This window comes from Carlito syrichta, unplaced genomic scaffold (genome assembly GCF_000164805.1).
Source record: "Carlito syrichta isolate Samal-C Ts95f unplaced genomic scaffold, Tarsius_syrichta-2.0.1 Scaffold142935, whole genome shotgun sequence".
NCBI lineage: Eukaryota > Metazoa > Chordata > Mammalia > Primates > Tarsiidae > Carlito > Carlito syrichta.
The window spans coordinates 27,815-34,331 of record NW_007087031.1 but is presented as its reverse complement, the minus strand read 5'-3'; the positions used below and the strand labels follow the sequence as shown (position 1 = coordinate 34,331).

At 42.2% G+C, this 6,517-nt stretch overlaps 1 pseudogene; it reads left to right on the top strand.

Annotated features, from left to right (window-relative positions):
• Positions 1–6,233, top strand: part of LOC103251453 — a 26,111-nt pseudogene extending 19,878 nt beyond the window's left edge.
• Positions 6,234–6,517: the final 284 nt, after the last annotated feature.

The following is a 6,517-nucleotide window of genomic DNA, read 5'->3' as shown; positions in this document are numbered from 1 at the left end:
TACCACGCCCGGCTATTTTTGATTTATTGTAGAGATGAGGTCTCGCCGGGTTCCCTGGGCCGGAGAACTACAGGCGTGCGCGGGAGTTCTATTCACCTAACAAGTCTTGTGATGTTATTTAACTTTTTAGGTAGATTCCTACAAAACAACAGCCAGCATGGACAGGTGGCTTTCACACCATACAGTACCATCTGTGACTTGTTCTCTTGAGGAAACGCATTCACATTAGGCTCTGTAGAGCCACCCTAGGAGAGTAACCCCTGTACTCTGTGCAGATATCTCAGCCTGGTTCCTGAATGGCCAAAGATTTAGCCTTCTGAGCTGTGTGATAACCAGGAAGCACCAGTCATGCAGCCCTCAAGGGCAAATTTAATACTTCTTTGTCCTTGGCCTTGTTTCATTAAGGTTTTCAGCCTATCTCTACCACCTCTACTTAATGTAAACTCTTTAAAATGGAATATAATCCTCATGATACATATTTTTTCATAATCATTCTGTGATTTTTTTTTCTCCAGCAAATATAGATTTGATATAGGGAGAATTCTTCTCTATTCTGTTCAGTCAGTCAAATAAACATTTATTGAGGCCTCACTAAGTTCCAAGTTTTACATTAAGTGCCATGTAAAATATAAACATTATTAAGGCTGTTCTTGACCCCAGGGAACTTAAGATCTTGTGGAGGACACAGGCAAGTAGTGTAAGAGAAAACAAGGGCATGGGATGCAGTATAGGTGTAAAGAAAATTCTATGGTGAACAGCTACACAGATAAGCCTTAAAAGCTTAATCCTCGGCCATGATGAGACAGAAAGTCAAACACTCCTCGTTATGCCCCTCCCTTTTGTGATTTAGACACAACAATGGGCCAACATTAATGTTAAAATCAGAATTATAAGACTGACAAAGCAGACTCTTTGTGACAACAAGGTGCCAATTTATGTATTTATTTTATTTTTTATTTATTATTTTTTTGAATTGGAGTCTCACTCTGTCACCCAGACTGGAGTGCAGTGGCCACTCCCGGCCACCGCAGCCTCGACCTGCTGGGCTCTGGCAATCCTTCTGCCTCAGCCTTCCCAGTAGCCAGAATTACAGGCATGCACTACCACACCCGGCTGATTTTTTGATTTATTGTAGAGAGGAAGTCTTGCTGCCCAGGTGGGTCTCAAACCTGCAGGCCAGGCAATCCACTCACCTCAGCCTCCCAAAGGCGTGGGATTACAGACTAAGCCACCGAACCCGGCTTGAATTTTTATTTTTATAGGACATTTGTTTCCAGTTCTTGTATAGAGCCAGTCTCCCAAGGCAGAGGACAGAGTTCTTCCTTTTTGAGTTGGAATCTCACTCTCTCACCCAGGCTGGAGTGCAGTGGTACACTCACAGCCACTGCGGCCTCGACTTCCTGGGCTCAGGCAATCCTTCTACCTCAGCCTTCCAAGTAACTAGAACTACAGGCGTGCCACCATGCCCGGCTAAATTTTTCATTCATTGTAAGAGACAAGGTCTCGCCAAGTTGCCCAGACTAGTCTCGACTTCCTGGGCTCAGGCAATCCTTCTACCTCAGCCTTCCAAGTAACTAGAACTACAGGCGTGCCACCATGCCCGGCTAAATTTTTCATTCATTGTAAGAGACAAGGTCTCACCAAGTTGCCCAGACTAGTCTCGAACCCCTGAGCTCAGGCAATCCTCCCTCGCCTGCTTCCCCAAGTGCTAGGATTACAGGTGTGAGCCGCCATGCCTGGCAGCTCTTGAGAATTTAAAGGCCTGTCTCTCTCACATTAGGGCTTCAGAATTTCAGGGGCTGATTGATTAACTAACCTGCTCCATTAAGAGAACATTTATTGACACCTACTCTGTCAGGCTTTCTGCTGATACTTGGGGCACATTTCCAAGATATCAGGCTGTGCTTTCCAGGGACCTCCAGAAGGGAAGGGTCACTATGATACAGTGTGGTGTGCATGAGGTAAAGACACAGAAAGAAGTCATTTAACTCTCCGTGGGAAAGTGCACCAGGTAAGACTTTATGGAGGAAATGACCTCTGGTCAAATTTTAAAGCATGACCAGAAATACGCCAGCCTCCCAGACAGAGAGAAGAGCTCCTGCAAACGTTCTCTGATCTGGTGCTTGACCAAGGAACTGCATGTTGTCAGGAAGACCAGAAAATTGAGTTTCAGGCTTTGCCTGGATAGATGGCAGGGGCCAGACTGCAGGGACTTGAAGATGTGTGACTTGAATGCCAGGGTTAGAAGTCTGAACTTCAACCCAAAGATTCAGTGTGCTGTAGGAAGGTGATGAGCAGATAAGTGACAAGGTCCAGTTTGTATTTTAGGAAGTTCATAGCTGTAAGGTGGATAGATTGGAGGGATGGGGGTCAGGGCAGGGAGCCCAAGGAAGATGAGGGACAAGGCAGAAGTAGAATGAATGGGTCTACTGAGGGGCTGTTAGGAAGTTGACACCAACATGATGTGGTGCAGGAGTCCAGCTCCTGCCGGGTCCAGAGTACCCAGAAGGTGAGAACGGTGTAGGTGTTGCAAGAAAACACTTTCGGACAACTGTTCTGAGATCAGATGCCATTTATTGCTAATTAACAGTGAGCTTATATTCCTTTTAGAAGGAAATAATTGCTGCAAGTCATCATTACAAAGCAAGTTAAAAAATCATCATTACAAAGCAAATCACTTACAACAAAGTACATGAATTTTTTGTGATGTTAAAACGATGCTTAAGGGAAAGTTTAACTATTCTTCTCCATGCTTGGCTAATGTTCTCTTTAAGGGCAGAGACTATCTCCACCCCAAAAGACACCATTCCAACACGATGAAGTTATCTTGAAGTAAAAACAGTCCCTGCAACCCATTAATATAGAACTTTAAATTATAAGCTTAGAAACTCTTATATAAAATCATAAAGCTTCTCATTGAACAACTCTATTTAAAACAAAACTTATATCCCAAATTAACTAATTCATATTATAATCTTTCTAATAATTCTAATTCTTTATAAACTTAACTTCCTTATTCAAATTATCTAGGAAAACAAGTTTTTCCATAATAAAGGTCTCTGGGAGCCAGAACAGTGGTTTCTGGCCCAAGGCTTTGGAGCAGTTCATGTATAGAATACTTCCATCTGCACGAAGGAATGTGCACCTGGAGACCCTCCCAAAGCACCTCGCACAGATGTTCCTTTTTTCATGGATGAGGAGTTTCTTTTTTAAGGCCCTCTGGTCTTTCAAGCCCCTCGGTAGTTTCTTATTTGAATTCTTTCATTGTCTTCCTTATCTGGGACATCTTACTCCTAAGGAGAACAGCTCAGAGGAAACTTTTAGTGATGTTATTCAGGCCTCAAAGTAGTTTCAGTTGTTAGATAAAACCTGTTTCACTTAAATTCTACATCTAAACCCTTCAACTTCTTATATACTAAAACTTTAATATGTATCCCAAACCCCTAAAAACAAACTTACAAATCACCTACATATACCTTAATATAAATTCACTACATTTAAATCTTATGCCTACAATTGTAAGCTTATACCTGTAAAACCTTATAACCAAACACCATAGCTACAACTACAAATAATTGGTAAAAATATTCAAAACAATTATTTGCTTAAACAAAATCAGGAACCTCTTTTTACCAGGTATTAGTCACAAATCCTAACCCTAAAAACAGGATCTGTAACCCACCACCAAGCGAAAAAAAGCCCTTTAAACATGCCTCAGAGCCATCACATGGGCAAAAAGGGACAGGTCAAACAACATAGTGGAAAGTGGAAAGATGGACAATGAATTTCCAGCAGCTGAAAATACTTCGCATAAACAGGCTGTTTTCTTCTTTCTCAACTGCACAGAATTCTTTGGCCATATCAACAGCAAAGTCAGAAGACAGAAGGGCCTCAGCTTCCCAGACTTGCCCTGTGGTCCAGGATCTTTCAGCCCACCAGGACCCTGTCAATCAGGTGGGCCTCCAAGGCTGGCACCCAACAATGTGGTTGATCAGGGTATGTGGAATGAGGGACAGAAAGATCTTGTCGGTTACCAGGTGTCAGTCCTTTGAAGGGATTTCTGTGGAAAGACACTGGGAGAGCAAAATCCCTGCCCCTTGAACTCCAAGGACAGAGTGACTGAACTGGAATTTGGGAATAGTGTGGTCCTTGTGAGACTCCTGTGGGTAGTTTTACCCTGTAGATGTCTGTGCCAGATGAAACTGCAGACTTCCAGCCACTCTGTCCCTCTTGTTGTATCTGTAAACAGTTCATTTGTTCTGATGAGTTTTCCCATCTTAGACAAAGGGGCTCTGTTGACCTTTTAGGGATTTTGACTTTTCTTTATAAAGGACTAAATGTTCTTTGAGTAAGAAGATTCTAGACTATGTTGTTAAAGTGACATAGGATACTCTGTTACATAACATCTAGTTCCTGTACCCATAACTTTATTAGTTCATCAAAAATATATCTGTGTTTTGGGAATAGATTGAGAGCACAGCATGCTCATGTTATATATTCATGTTACCACTTAGATTTGAATGGAGACTTCTCTTAGAATAGGCTTTATTTTATTCAGAGCTCAGCGGACATTGTCCCTCTCACATTACAAATACACATAAGTTGATTTTTTTAAAGGTAATACATTTTTAAGATTGCTCTTTGCTGCCGGGCTCGGTGGCTCAGCCTGTAATCCCGCGCCTTTGGGAGGCTGAGGTGAGTGGATTGCCTGAGCCCATGGGTTCGAGACCCGCCTCTACAATAAATCATCTCTTACAATAAATCATCTCTACAATAAATCATCTCTACAGTAAATCAAAAAATCAGCCAGGCATGGTAGCACATGCCTTTAATTCCAGCTACTCAGAAGGCTGAGGCGGAAGGATCGCTGGAGCCCAGTAGGTCAAGGCTGTGGGGGCCAGGAGCAGCCACTGCACTCCAGTCTGGGCGACAGAGTGAGACTCCAACTCAAAAAAAAAAAAAATATTGCTCTTTTAAAAAAATCAGCTACAGATTAGAAATTGCTCCAGAACTCAAAAGTTTAAGAGATTTTTATTCTTTGGCAAAAGTGAAATGGCTTGGGAGGAAGGTGTGTGCATTACACACAAGTTGCTCTGTAGTCACTGCTCCTTCATACTATATTCCTGCCTCTGCCTGAACCCAAACCCTCCCACCCTGACAGAAATGTTCGGTTATGCAGCTAGCCCTGCCTCAGTTTGCACCACGTCTTCTACTTGTTGGCTGAGACATCAGAAGTCGATGTCCATATCAGCCTCTGGGCACCCCACGGTGATATTACCTCCGATATACAGTGGGGGAGATAACTTCAAGGCTATGTAAGAGAAATGCACATTCCTTGTGAAACTAATGTTTACCTACCACTTCTTAATTTTGTGCTGTGCTTTTTATAGTCCAAGATTTTGTTACAGTCGTTCACAAGGTGTCTTTTCTCTATGTGATTTTTTGTTAAGCACATCCTGTCTCATGGTGTCCTTGGTTGCCTGTGTGTGTCTTCATGCCCTTGCATACTACAAAGTGTGTAAGAAGTTCCCATTCCTCCCAAAGTTGCTTTCAGCATGTGGAATTTTATACTTAGAGCATTTGTGTGCTTCCAGAACCTTTTAGTTGCCTTTTCTTCAGTTACACCTGCATATCCTTTCTTGCTTTTATATTGGCACGCTTCTCTGTGTGTAAGCAATTTGAGAGGGAAGCAAAGGGGAAGAGCCTGAGTTAGCCATTCTCTATCATGGTATTTCCCTGCATTAATCCAGTCTTGAAAATATAAGTATAGAAGTCCTTTAAATTACACAAGGCTTTGTCTCATATACTGTCCTTTGGTACCCTTTCCCACTCAGCTTACCTTTTTCTCCTGAGTCCTGTAAAATACCCCTTGGCTCTGGATTTAGTGTACCCAGTTTTTGCCACTGTGTATAAAAGGTTTATTGTGACTGTAAATTCTTTGTGTGCCGTGATCATAAAAGTCTCTTACTTTCTGTCTCATAGCACCATTCCTGAACAGAGAACTCCAGTTGCTTCAACACACCAGGATAGCAGTACAGCCATCGCAGATTGAACCCTCTTCCCAAGAGGCACTGTCAGTCATAGCACTTTCCACGGCCAGCCCCAGGAACAGCAAACTACAACATATAACAGTCCCCCTGCCTCTCACAGCCTGTCCCGTGAAGCGACACCATTGTCCCAGACTTGAAGCCGAGGCTTCACTAATCTTTTTAGTAAAGTAGCATCAAAATTCAAAAGAGGTAAGTGCAGGTGATACTGGTTGTTTTGGAGTGAATACATAGAGCAAAAGGGAGAAATGTCTTTTCTGTTGTGTGAAACCACTGCCTGGATGCCTTTCATTCTGCCTTCAGTTCATGTTTTTCTGGTTTTATATATATCTAACATTATACTTTGAAACCTTCCAAATAGAAATTACAGAATTCAGAATCTTCATAACACTAAAAGTTGTCTGGCCTTTGGGAAGTTTTTGATATTTAATTACTGTTCCTTTTAATTACACATCTAGAGTTCAGATCTT